Raw genomic sequence first — 14,386 nt, 5'->3', positions numbered from 1 at the left:
GAGAAGAATCCGAGAGCTGTCGCTATATTCACCGTAGTTCTCGCGTAACACTCCGCAACTATTTGCACTTCACCTTTCTCCCTTTCCGTGATGTCTTCAAACCAAGTAACCAGATCTTCTTTTTGAAAGGACAGTATCCTGACACATGACCGTCCATCGCAGGTGTGCTCTCCGTTCCCACACGTCGAATCCAGACAGCTACCCGGCTCCATCTTCTTTGCTGTCCCGAGCTTGTTCGACTTTTCGCCTGACTCCTGCATCTGAGGTGAGATAAGTTTGTGCAACACACTCAATTTTGCCAAATCTTCATCCTCCGTTGGTGCTAGCCTCACTCGCTCTGTGGTTTCCTCGATCAGACTCGCGTGGGGATGTGGGCACCAGGAGGGTCTTAGTAACTTCCATACCACTCCCAAGTTCGTGATTAACAAGCCATTTCCATCACCCATGTTCACTTCAACTCTCTTGTTCGAGCGCGGTATGCTCACCACCTCTGGTGTTTTCTCAAAAATCAGGCCCAGGCTCGGCCCCTCTTTCTCCACCGCGTCTATTTCCACTATTCTTTCTGTCCAAAACTTCAGTAGCTCCGCTACCTCGTGGTTCCTGTGAGCGCCTCCAGTTTCTGAGTCTAAGAAGGGGTTGTAGGCTATTCCCATCACTCCCGACACGTATTGGTATTCCCCCTTCTCGCTGAGTCTCGAGTACTGCTCTGACGAGGCCAGGTTACGGTGAACATCATGTTCTTCTCCGAACTTCTTATTATAAAACCTCCGTACCTCGTCTAGCTTTCTGTGGTTCTCTAGGGATAGTCTGGAACCATCTTCCTTTTCTATTCCAGTACTCTGATACACGTTTAAGATGATCGTTGAGACTCTTTTTTCCACGGTTTTACTTCCGCTTGCTCTCTGGTGGCACGCCAAGATGGTGCTATCAGACATCATTGACACTATCCATATCAAGAAACATGTGGCATCCTTCCTCCTAGCCAGGCTCAAGCCTGAATTGTCCCTGGCCACGTTTTGCATCAGTGCTTGATATACATCTAGCTTCTTGCTTCCCAACTTCAGCCTGTCATACGACGTCAATGTCTCCAACTCTATTCCCACTAGACTCCAGGTGAACATTAATTGTCCTGCGGTTCTAACGAAAGGATTCGCCATCAATGGCGGTGCTGATGAGGGTGTCCTCATTGCCTCTTCAAAATGATCCTTCAACAAGTTCTGCCAGGACCTCTTCAGCTGATTCGCCAATTCTTATTAACCTCAGCATTTTGCTGGGTGGCCCAATTGCGTCGCTTGCGAGCTACTCCACTGTCCAACTTCTTCAAGCAGTCCTCCATTTCCTTCAATGTCTCGAGGGCCATCCACCATGTCCGGGAGTTGTTCCTCGTCTTGTTCCTCTCCAGTGGATCACTCGTCACTTGCTTCCCCGTGGCCTGGTGTGCCTTCGAGACCCATTCTTTGCCGACATCCACTTCCCATGTCTGTCCATTCGTTGAACCTCTCTTCACGTTTATCTTCTGGGGCTTGAAGTCTTCCTCCGATGTCGAACTGGTGGAAGCCTCTATTTCCCTCTCTACTTCGAGTGGTCTTCTGAGCTCCGTGTTGCTCTTGTATGCCGCCGTCCTGCATCGAGCCAAAACCATGGGCGCTGTCTCTCTCAATCTTCTTTCCGAGACAGCATCCACTGAAGGACTACCCAATCCCTCTACTTCTCTCTTCCTCTTGCGAGTCTTCACATCTCTAGTTGAGGGTGTTGTGGCTATCATCACTGATTCGACCTCTCTGTCTACCTCCAACCCTTCCGACTCTTGCCTCCCCCCTGCTCGAGCCTTAAGGATATTAGTACTTTTAATCATATTACTAGTCCCAACCTTATCCCCTTTTATATCATCAACTATTTTATCTACAGTTTTTTGTTTCAGAGTAGAGCTGTCTTCACATTTTTCTTCTCTAGTCTTCGATCGTGAATTCCTCAGCTCTATCAGCTTGTTCAGCAGCTCTTTTCTCGCCTTCTCATCCAGGCCCGTTCCTATCAGAAGCGGTTCTCCAAACTTCACAACTGTGTCCCACAGTTCCTCCTTGAATTTTTCCAGCGTCGTCTCGCTGCCCACTTCTTGATTGAATTCCTTCATGAACTTCTGCCAAGCATCGTCCTCCAGAGACCCCAGGAACATGTCCCTGTTTCCTTCGAAAGTATTCTTTTCCCTTTACTCCGAGCTCAAGAGTATCATCCCCATATTGGAGGTCTCGCTTGCCTATGGCAATTCCAGATTCTTCCGGGGGGACGGGGTCAGAGGTGGAGTGGCAGTATCTGCCCAATTCTCCTCGCTCAAGTCTTTCAACAGCTCTTGAGTGGTGAGCTCCTCCCCTGATGGTCTTGGTTCAGGCGTATTCCCCACTTCCATGTCCTCACCGGCTTCACTGAGAGTTTCATCCATACTCTCTTCTTCTGACTCATTTCTCCTTCTCTCGAGAATTCTTTTGAACCGGTCCTCCACGGGTCCACTCCTTTTGTCTCCAGGTGTATCCACTGACAGTGGTGATGGTGTCGCCGGGTCCAATCTCTTGTACTCCGTCAGGGCCACGTGCAGTTGACCTGCTGCATCTAGTTATTTTCCCTCCTGTCTCATTTCCACCTGTTCTAAGCCATAGGGTGCCCAATACTTTCTTGTTGCGAATTTCATGTCGTCCACCAATGCAACGTGCCCCTCCATCATGATCATCCTGTCATCATCCCATATTGGTAGCATGTTCTCAAGTCCCTCCTGCTCAGGAGCTCTCAAGACCTTTCGCACCTCATATCCGGGGGGATGCGAGTCTCTCATCTTTTTCGCTTGCGTCGTCCACGAATTTATCTTCGCCTCGCTAGTGTGGAAGCAGACCGCCGCCGTGTAGCCGATGAACAGGGGGTCCCAGCCATCAGTGAAGTATTTCTGCATTTCCTCCGTTGTCATCCTCGCCATTATGGATGGAACTACCAAGGGACTGTTCATTCCCAAGGTCATCCTTCTGACTATCGGGAACTCAGGCATGGCGGCTGGCAGGATTTCTTTCTCCATTATGGCCTCCAGCTCCCTCTTGACCAGTGCAAAGCTTTCCTCCTTTTCAAGTTCCAGATTTTGGGATATGTTTCGATGGGACCCTCTCGCTTGCCTCCCATTCTACATTGCATCTGCCCCCTGAAGTTGTACACTATCAGCTCGGCATCTTTCACTTTTCCAAAGAGTACTGTATTGCTCATTTGTGCCCTGAGCACCTCCTGCTGACACCAATTGAGCGCCGTCCCATCCAGTACGCTGATAAGACTCAAGTGCGTCACAGAGTAACGATACGTTGTCACCAGGGGATCTGGGAATGCGTACGTCACTGCTGGACCGTAAATGCAGGTCACTACCTCCTCTAGACCCCGGATCATCCCCATCGGGTCCGACCTCATTGCCAGGCACAGGTCCGTCAACAGAGGCATCCCTCCATTAATCTTCTTCCATTCTTCTCTCGATGTTGGGTTCTTATCTTCACCCGTCATGTGCCGATTCTGCATCATGAGGTATTGCACTAACAACGTCTTCAACCCCGCGGCACACTTGTAGGAGTAGGTTTCGATACTCGAGTGGACTTTCCCCATTGACAGGGGCTCCCCATATTCCATCAATCGATGAAACGACACCAATTCCCCATGGGTCAAGAGTACTAGTGCCAGATACCCATCAACCCGAAGTGTCTCTACTCCTCGACTAAACATGTACGCTGGGCCCATGTTGAACAAGTATCTGGGGTAGACCAGATATAAAGCCAAGAGCAGTATGATGGGCATGCCCAGTATCTCCTGCACGAAGGTTCCAAAGATAGTCGCTGTGGTGCCGAACATTCCTGCCATGAATTCTTTCCCCCAGCAAGGACTCAAGAACTTAAGAATCTCATGATCCCTTCTAGTCCGCAGCTCACCCTCGGCGTGCTCTCTCCAGAACCCTCCAATCGTCACTTCATTGGCGGCCGAGACAAATCTAGCCACCGTCATGTCTCTTCCTTCGGCCAGCTTCAGTTGTTTCTCCAGAAAACTCCAGACATGTTTCACGAGGGGTGGTGCTTCCCCCCTCGTCTTAATCGTGGCGTTCTCTAGCCTTGGTGTCAAAAATGGCCACCAGCCATTCTCTTGCGTCAGGCGATATTTCATCGACTCTAATTGTTTCTTCGTGTCGGCCACATTTTTTCTCTCGTTGCTCGGACCTCTAGACTTGCCGGTGGAATTTGTGATCTTCACCTCCATGCTCCAAAACCACAAGCTGGCCGTCAATTGGTTTATCGCCGGGTGATCGTCCCCGATGACTGGGCTGAACTTGAGTTGCCTGGCAAAGTTCGATATCTCTAGCAAAAGCACCTCATCCAATACGATCAGGATGTTGTCCAATCCATAAAAGCCCCTCAGTGCATGAGATATGTCCGCCCATGCCGCTGCCAATTCTGACTTGCGGAGCCTCAGGTTCGATGGCTCCAATTCCCGATTGGGGGCTGCCATTAGAATCCGCCATTCGTTTCTCTCTGCTATTAGAATCAAGACCGCATACACGAATTGTAGGGCGGGTGGCATATTCGCGTATTCAGGGGATGTGGTGAATACCACCTTCGTCTTGGATCCAAATCTCGAGACAACATTCTCTTGCACTTCATTCATCGCTGCAAACAACGTCTGAATGGCTTCCCACATCTTCCTCGATGTCGGTTCATTGCCCCTCAGCTGCTCAAGAAGTCCCGTCGCGTGCAGATGATCATTCATTCCTGCAAACAATAGCAGCTCAGGCTCACAGGGCATCTCCGACTTTATTGCCACCACCAGAGTTAACATCTGGTTTAGTTCGGCTCCTGGCAAAGAGTATATCAGAGTCTCCGGCCAGAACAACTTAGGAGACGTTCCTTCGAAGTCTGATCCCGCCACAATGACTACCCTCGCAGCAGCTGGATCTGCTCTATCGTAAACTGCCAAGGTTTTGGCCAGCTGGGTGCTCCCACAGGGCTTCCCGTACCTGGGATCTTCCGCCAATTTTGAGCCTTCGTAAGCGGCATCTGGCAATTCCATTCCCCCCGGATTCAGCAGCTTGTCCACCACCCTCAACTGTGCCGGGGTCGCCAACCTGATCCTGGCGATGCTCGTTCGGTGTTTGGGGGGTTCTGCTATGAGTCCAGGACTCCCCAGCAGCTTGAGAGGTCTATAGTTGATGGGTCCCATGATCCCTTTCGTGGGAATTCCGGTCAGGTCCGCGGTCTCCATCAGTTTTGTTCTCGAGAAGTGCGCCTCGTGAGCTTTCAACCAGTCCACGCAATGATGTTTGTTTAAGTCTTCGTGCGACACTCGTTCAATACCCAGAGTCTCCGCCAATTCTCGCCTGCATTCCAAACCCTCTAGGTCCATCCTTTCACCTTCTCTGGATATCTCAAGCGAGCGGTCTCCATAGGCCTCTTTTCCCGCTTGCTTTCTGCCACTACCACTGAGGATATTGCCGAGCCTGGAGGCGTTGATGACGTCACCTCCTCAGACTCCATTTGCATGGCACTCGGCAATCTGGCCTGGTTGCTCCTCGAGCTGCCTCTAGTGTCAACCCTCGGTCCCAAGCGACCAGACAAGGCCCTCGAGGCGAGGAATGGTGGGTTCGGAGGTGGCCCTAATGTGAATTGGGCCGTCTCTAGCAGATCCGCCTCTAGCGTATTTATGTGTCCTTGAAAGACGTCATTCAGCCACTCTGCTCCCCTCGGTCTATCGAAGTGGATTCCATCATTGGAGGTGTCCTCAGGGAATCCCGCTTGCTCCATGCGCTCCGCCACCTCCAACAGTCCGACAGGGAGCACACTCTTCCGGTGGATTTCTCGGATCACCCTGTTTAGGCTCCGCACCTTCTCGTTCATCTCCAAGGCGTGCTGATCGAACTTCATGTTGTAAGGGACAGTACATACTGTCAACAGGATGGGGTCCATCTGGATCCTCAGCTCCTCAAGAAGGCAGCTCATCTTGTCGTGCAGCCTCGTTATTTTCCTCGCTTCTCCCCTTGGAATCTCCTATGATGGACACCTCCAATGATGGAATCCACTCTAAGCTACGCAAGGAGGACGTTGCTTCATTCGGTATCCAGACTTCCAACCCTTCACTCATGTGTTCTCGGGCCTCGCGGTCAAGGTTGAACCGTCCTCTTGCCCTGGGGGCTTCATCCACTTCCATGCCTGACTCTGGCCTCGAGCTGGTAACCACTCGCTCCTTTGGCCTGGCTCCCTTCTGTGCATCAAGTTCACGTTGTCGTTGTTCTATTCTCTCCAACTCCGACTTCAGTTGTTCACAATTCGCGGCATTATCCCGCACCCTTAGTTCCGGCTGATGTTCAGCTTTTAGCATGTCAAGCAACCTCAGAGTCTGATCTCGTTCGTTGACCGCCAGGTCCCTTTCCAGCTGAACCTTCTCCCGATCCAGCTTCGCCTGATCCCGATGTCGACCCTCGGTCCCAAGCGACCAGACAAGGCCCTCGAGGCGAGGAATGGTGGGTTCGGAGGTGGCCCTAATGTGAATTGGGCTGTCTCTAGCAGATCCGCCTCTAGCGTATTTAAGTGTCCTTGAAAGACGTCATTCAGCCACTCTGCTCCCCTCGGTCTATCGAAATGGATTCCATCATTGGAGGTGTCCTCAGGGAATCCCGCTTGCTCCATGCGCTCCGCCACGTCCAACAGTCCGACGGGGAGCATACTTTTCCGGTGGATTTCTCGGATCACCCTGTTTAGGTTCCGCACCTTCTCGTTCATTTCCAAGGCGTGCTGATCGAACTTCATGCTATAAGGGACAGTACATACTGTCAACAGGATGGGGTCCATCTGGATCCTCAGCTCCTCAAGAAGGCAGCTCATCTTGTCATGCAGCCTCGTTATTTTCCTCGCTTCTCCCCTTGATACATCGTTCGTCCCGATCATCAGGGTCACTGTGTACACTTTAGTCATCCCTAGCATCTCAAGCGTTGCCAACATCTGTGGCGTGGCAGCTCCAGCGAAACTCAAGATTCCTGTCTGCCAGTGCGATTGGATCCGGGTCAACACCCGCATCAGGCTGTCCCCTATGATTAGGTGGACCGCGCCTTCTGGCACACGGGGTGGCGCAAGATATTCCACCCAGGCTGCATCATGAAAGCAGTCCCTCCTGGCTTTCTGTTCCGCATTCCAATCCAACCGATTGTGCCTGTGGTACCTCTTCCAAGTTGGGGGAAGCTCCGGTCTTGCCGAACTTTCACGACTTCTCTGCCGCAATTTCTCGCCCAGCTCCTTCAGACGCGATGAGCCGCCGCTCCGCTCACCTGACTGTCACTCGAGGTCGAGGTTGGGGTATATCCCGGCAGTACCACATCCATCAGTGGGCGTATGGGTTGCGTCTCTAAGCTACGCAAGGAGGACGTTGCTTCATTCGGTATCCAGACTTCCAACCCTTCACTCATGTGTTCTCGGGCCTCGCGGTCAAGGTTGAACCGTCCTCTTGCCCTGGGGGCTTCATCCACTTCCATGCCTGACTCTGGCCTCGAGCTGGTAACCACTCGCTCCTTTGGCCTGGCTCCCTTCTGTGCATCAAGTTCACGTTGTCGTTGTTCTATTCTCTCCAACTCAGACTTCAGTTGTTCACAATTCGCGGCATTCTCCCGCACCCTTAGTTCCTGCTGATGTTCAGCTTTTAGCATCTCAAGCAACCTCAGAGTCTGATCTCGTTCGTTGACCACCAGGTCCCTTTCCAGCTGAACCTTCTCCCGATCCAGCTTCGCCTGATCCCGATCGAGATTCACCTTGTTCCTTTCCTTCTGCGTCTTCTCGAGCTCTTTCTTTAGAACACCGGATATGCCTCAGTCGTCTGTTGTGCTCGCGTCATCGATGGCACCTTACTCGAGCTCTGGCCTGTGGATCTTGCTGTTGGCCTAGTTGGTAGTGGGAATTCTCCTGCGCCATATTCGGTGTTGTTACTCAGGGCAGGATTTCTTGCCAAGTCAAAGCCCCTTAATCCTCCACCCACATTCCAAGACAACCATCTGGTCTGTTCCTGATTTGATATTCCCTCGGTGGTGTAGCCTACCATGAAGACAGCCTCCGTCGCAGACTCCCTGCATTCACCAGGGTCTTCCAACTGGAGGATGGCAGTCAGCATTACCGCCATTCTCTCGTCTATTTGGGTATAATCCAGGTCCCTCAGGCGTCTGTACAGCTCATGGAGAGTAGGCTTCTTCAGGGCCGCGGGCATGGATTTCCACAATCTGTCTGCCATTCTCTGTGACTTCGGGATGTATTCAAGTATTTAGTATTAACCAGCTCAAGAATTACCTTACCGACTCAAGTATTAACCAGCTCAAGAATTACCTTACCGACTCAAGTATTGACCAGCTCAAGAATTCTCTAGAAATGCTCCCTTGCAAATACTTGCTGTAGGTGTCGATTATCGCGAGTTCAATCAAGATTTCTCTTTTTGTCTCTCGCTTGAGTATAGTTGGATTTTCAACTTTGTTTTTCAAACTTGATCTGAAAACAGAAACCATATTAAGACTTAACATGTCATGATCCTAACCTAGAAACCCCCCTTTTACCAGTATGGTTAAAATCTTATCATTCTCATTTCACTTAAAACAAGTCAATTGGAATTTCCTTAAAAGCATGCAGATTCATCTTATGTTTTAGCACCGTTAATTCTTCTAAAATTCAATTGTCATGCCAATCGCGTCTTAAGATCCCTTTACCTGTGCCGCACCCCAGTACCTAACTCAAGACTCCTCCCTCACACCCAACTCGAGACCCCCGTGTCCTCAACTCAGGCGATGCTCAAGTAGTATTTTTTTGTGCAGATACACCATTATCTCAGTTTCCGCGAAGACTACGTGTAAGATAGCGTACAACTCCCTTGAGCTCAGTTTGCCCCTGTTTGGGTCATACACCGGCATTGAGACCTCCGTTATTCCTCTTTCAATCATGAAGTCTCGTAGTCTTGTTAGTGCCAACATCACGTGTTCGGGATTAATTGTGTTCCTGTCATTGACCCTCGTCACTAGGAAGCACAGATGTTTGCCCGGGACTTGTGCTACTGATGGTGGAAGCGCTGCCATCCCTCCCAGTCCTGGTCTCTGTCTGAACAGAAACTCCACGTTCTGGTACTCTCTTTTGAAGTCAGCTTCCAATCTTGATTTGAAACTCATGTCCGCCGTGATGCAGATCGCGCTAGTCCTGTTCGACAGGATGAAGTCGCTATCCGTTATCATGATGTTTTCCGAGTACTCATTGGGTATTTCAAATTTCGTTTTGAAATTCCGACCTATGGTAGGCTCTGGCTCTTCTTCTTCCAGTTCTAATTCGCTTGTTTCTCTCACTTCCTTGAGCTTCTTTATCATCAAATTTTCGGTGTGGGTAAGTGCTACCCCCACTCCTCGGACAAAAATATTTATCGACGTCCCCGTCGATGTTGTCGGGTCTGAATTGTCCGGAGGAATGTCCAGTGGCCTGTCTGTTGCCGTCCATCCGAAAAGAGGGTCCTCTGCCTTCATATAATTTGCCGATGATACGTCGATTTGTTGAATGCTTTGTCCTTCGCGGCTCTCGTCTTTGACATCGCGCATCCACTCTAGTATCCTCAAGTTCGTGTTCTCCCTCCTCTCTATCTCACTCTGTTCGAGATCCGTCTCCAATTCTGGCGTCGAGTAGTCTTCCTGCGGATAGTGTCCACCATCGTCAATGACCTGCCATTCCTCTTCGGCTTCCAGTTCGCCTGCACTCAGTAGTTCCTCGCCCAATTTGTCTGGCTGTATCTTATCGATCAAGAAGTCATCCCCGTACCTGTTGTACCTCATGCCGGTCCGTTTACGATTGCCAGTCCAGGTTCCCGGTGGTATTGGTCGATCTGGCTCCATCCACTTCGGCACCTCATCTTGCTCCGGGTCGTTCCAGTCTTCTTCTACAAATGATCCTGCTTCAGACTCCACTTCTATATTTTCATTGTCGTCCAAACTCAAGTTCTCATTACCATCATTCTTCTCTCTGGTGCCTTTTTCATTCACTTCACACGCTGGCTCTACCACCAGGTACTCAAGACCCTCCATGTCCTTCGGTATGCACCAATCCTCCGTGGACGGGACGTGAGGCTTCAGATTTTCATAATGTGCCGCTCGCCCAGTACTCAAGCGATAGAACCGTCCTTGTTGATGAACTTCCGTTATCATGAATGGTCCCCTCCACTTCTTGAGTAGTTTCTTTGTTCCCTTGGGCGGTATGACATTTTGGAAGACCCACACGTATTGGCCCACTTCATATGGCTTTGCTTGTAATATTTTTTCGTCATATTTTCTGCGTTGCCTCATTTGCGCTTGCGCCGTGTTCCTCCTGCATAGCTCGTTTAACTCTTGTTGTCTTTTGATCGCTTCTTATATCCCGGGTAAAAGAATGTCATAGGCATTGCTCTCTCCCTGCCCGTCAACATCATGAAGGGACTGATGCCCGTCGTTGAGTGCGGTGTACTGTTGTGGGCCCCTACCACCTGTGGCAGGTATTTATCCCAGTCCGTCATGTATCTTGAGCAATACACCCTTAACATGTTGACCAGTGTCCTGTTCTGTCTCTCTACCAACCCGTTGGTCTGTGGATGGTAGGTTGTCGAGTGTGCTTGAGCAATGTGCGATCTCCTCATCAATTCTTTTGTCAAGTCCCCCACAAAAGCTTTGCCGTTGTCCGACTGGAAAGTCATTGGACAACCATACCGCGATATCCAATGCGTTATCAGATGATCACATGTCTCCTCGGCCGAGGCTGTCTGACACGGAACCGCTTCCGCCAACTTTGTGAAGTGATCTATTATAACCAGTATTTTTTGATGGTCTATCTGCACCACTTCAATGAACTCCGAGCTCTCGACAGACTTGAGGGGAAACTTCATCTTCCTTGGGTCTTTTACCTGGAGGCATGCCAGGCAGGCATTCACCCATCTCTCGCAAGCTTTTCTCATTCCTGGCCAATCAAACCTGTGAAGTATCCTTTGTTGTACTTTATCTATCCCCTGGTGTCCCATCTGGTCGTGCGATCTGAAAAGCACCTCCGTTTGATACAATTGTGGTAGTATGATGAGGTTGTGTTTGTGTAATATCTTCTCCTCATCTTTCCTCTTGCATGCTACCACCCCATCAGCTGTGTGGTAGAGTAAGTCTTTCTTTTCTTTGTAGAACTGGCTCAAGATCTTGTAGCTGTCTTCCTCGAGTTCCCCCTTCTCCTTGACCCCCGACTGGATCCATTTGGAGAGGTTACTTGTCATTTTGTCATTCTTTTGGGCTCTTATTAGGTCTGACAGCCTGTATCTCGCCTTGACATGCTCCTTTAGCGCCATGATCTGTCCATTCATTTCACCAGGATTGTGGATGTCATCACTCAGCTTCACGCATATCATCCTTTTCACGATTTTCATATCATCTTCTGGCACCAGATTCGTTCTGACGTTTGAGTTGCATGATAGTTCCCTGAATGGCTTCCTTGAACCCGCAATTTTCTCAAGTTCTTCACCACCTCGTATCTCCTGCATGTCCAGATTGTACGTTCCTGAAGATGGATCCGTCTGTAACTCCCTGTCGTGGTGCCTTGTCTTCTCTTCCGCCAATATCATGCACAGACTGTCTTGGTTTTCGCTGCTCTCATCCCACTCTTCATCCCAACCTTCACGCTCCCCGGACAATTTTCCTTCTCCGGTTTCTTCTTCCGTGAACATGGAACACTCCCCGGACTCTTGACCTAGTCCCAGGTGTCCTGTATCTTCATTGAACGTCACTTTCTTTTTCCTAACCTTGGTCTGCTCCAGATTGTTTTCGGGGATCTTGTCAACTAGTGACCGCACGACATCTTTGCTGTCAGTTTGCATTTCATCTAGTGTGGGCCGCTCTGGAAAGTTCGAACAGCTCGACAGCCCATCGTCCGTCTCTGACTTAAGTGATTTAATAAGACCTGAAGAATCTTTTATTTTCTGCAATCGTCTCAAGATACAAATTTTGTCCCTATGATTGGGACAATCAACAACTTCATTTTGTTTTGAGTTCTCGATTGTTTCATATCGGGTTTTAACCGGTAAAGCATATCCCAGTTTCCTCCCTCTCTGTATCGTGATCGGGATATCAAGGGTATTCAACAAGACACTGACGCAGAGGCCGCTCTTCTTTATCGAGAAGGATCTTCCTAAAACAGCAGCACTTTGACTATTAGGATTCGGAACTCTACACACTTGCTTGTTGTCACTTAGTTCTTTGTAATTTTTCATCCTCAAGCCTACGATTGCCGCTTCATTCGCCTTTAGCCTCACCCTCCTATTCAAGAATACCGGTGCTTTGTTTTCATTCGCCATTATTAAAATTACCGGTTTGATTGCGTACCTCCTATCCGGGTTCCGTATCCTGAACATTGCGTTATTTAGATCAATCGTTACGTCGAAATTCCTGATGAAGTCTCTGCCCAAAATGAATTGGTCAGATTCATCTAGGTTTTCTACCACGATAAAGCTCATCCACAGGTTACGTTCCCCCGAATTGAGGGCTATTATCGGCGTCCTGCCCAGCACCCGAAGGTCCCCTTTGTTTGCAGCTGACAGCCTTATCCTCGAGTCTATCAAATCACCTATGTCAAAGCCCATCCTTTCCCAAGTTTCGATTGGTATGACGCTCAAGACTGCTCCCGTATCAAGTAACCCACGTAACTGAGTCTTTTTGCCACTTATGTCTAGCACGTGCCCTGTCACATCTGCCTCTGTCCCGATGTGCATCGCATCTTCTTCAAGCATGGCGCAGTGTCCAATTGATCTCACTTTCAACTCTTCTTTCCCTACGTAGATTTGCCCAATTAGGTCTTCGTCACATGTTATCATTGTCTTGGTATAGATGTTTATTCCATCTATATTTAGCATCACTCGTGTGGACCATAAGCTTCAGTATACCTGTTGTCAACACGTACCGACTTGCTGCCCCCTCTCGTAAGTAGTGCTCTCAACGCTCTAGAAGTCGTCTGTGGGCTTATACAACTCAATTAATCTGCGTACACGTCAATGTGCATTATTGTCTGGTCGCTCGGTTCGCTCAAGTTTCTGGTTACCTCGTGGCCGCCCACTGTGATTATCGACATTATTCTAGCCCCGATTTTCGATATGCCGAATAGCTTTCCCGTCACCATTTTTACAGTGTTACAATTCCCGGCCTTTGTTGAGCCCGGTACAGCCTCTAGTGTTGGGTTTGATCCGGTTAATGCTTCGTTGAAATTCTGTCTTTCGATCTCCAGCTTTAGTCGTTGCTCTATTTCTTTCGCAGCCAGATCCTGTTTCACTTTGGCAATTGCTTCCGTCGCCGCTTTCTCATAATTTATCTCTAGAGAGTTTCCGGCCGCGGATTCTATCGCACCATTAACATGTGTTACAGCTTTCACTGTTTTTGTCGGCAATTCCGTGCTTGGTGCTCCTAAGTTCCTAGATTCAAACTCGTTTTGTCTATTCCGCTGATTCTGCACCGCCGCTAATGCCAACTTATGTTTGGGTGACCCTGGTCCTTGACCGCTTCCCAGAACAAGGGACAATCCATTCTGAAGTGCCCCTCCTGTTTACAGAAGAAGCATTTTGCGCCTATCTTGATGATTAAGCCACTATAGTACTCGTGTTCCTCCATCTGGCTCATGTCCTCCTCATCCGGTGCGTATCCTAGGCTCTTCATGCCTTGTTTGTATGTTATGCAGTCAGCCACGTGGTGATCCGCCGACCCGCAGTTCGCGCATGATCTGCGCTTGTCCATATCATCTCTAGGCTTGTACCATGATGACCTCTGGGGTTGGCCTCCCCCTTGCGTGTTCCTGTTTTCTGAATATGAGTATTTCTTTGGCTTCATCAGCAAGTATTCCCTTGATTTCTGTCTCATTTCTTCTGGGGTTGGTGCGCTGTCTTTCGACAATGTGTAGTATGTTGCTAACATTGTTCTTAAGTCATCACTTTTTACCCCATCAATGAACTTCGAGGCAATGCTAAAGTTTCTTCTGGTTGTCGACTCCTCTGGGTCACTCCTTCTTCTCAAGCCCTCGAGGTCATCTAGGAACCAATCAATTGACTCGTCGTCCCTCTGCCTTCTCTTTTCAAATCGCATCATCGCTTGGTGACCCTTCATGCCTGACCCGAATCGATTCAGCAATATTTCGAAGATCTTGTCCGCGGTATCGATGCATCCATCGGAGTCGTCTTTGAATTCTTTTGGCTTCTTGAAAGTTTTTCTTGATTTTCCGTCTCTCCTATCGCTCGAGTCAGTGTTCCTCGTGGCGAAGGCCTCTAGAGTCCTGTTCATCAACTCCCAAGTGCTTGCCCACGTCATGGCATCCGGACCTGCGTTGCTGCTAGCTGT

At 49.5% G+C, this 14,386-nt stretch overlaps 1 protein-coding gene across 1 annotated transcript in view; it reads right to left on the bottom strand.

Annotated features, from left to right (window-relative positions):
* Positions 1-11,967, bottom strand: part of LOC134855296 (uncharacterized) — a 72,099-nt gene extending 60,132 nt beyond the window's left edge. Inside the window, exon 1 of the mRNA XM_063871781.1 lies at positions 11,958-11,967. The gene's annotated coding sequence lies outside the window, so the exon portion shown is untranslated. The remainder of the gene's footprint in view (positions 1-11,957) is intronic.
* Between the last annotated feature and the right edge of the window lie 2,419 nt (positions 11,968-14,386).

The sequence above is a fragment of the Symsagittifera roscoffensis genome, chromosome 10 (assembly GCF_963678635.1).
Source record: "Symsagittifera roscoffensis chromosome 10, txSymRosc1.1, whole genome shotgun sequence".
NCBI classification, from domain to species: domain Eukaryota; kingdom Metazoa; phylum Xenacoelomorpha; order Acoela; family Convolutidae; genus Symsagittifera; species Symsagittifera roscoffensis.
Note: the sequence above shows the minus strand (reverse complement) of the source record. Positions and strands in the feature narration are given on the sequence as shown.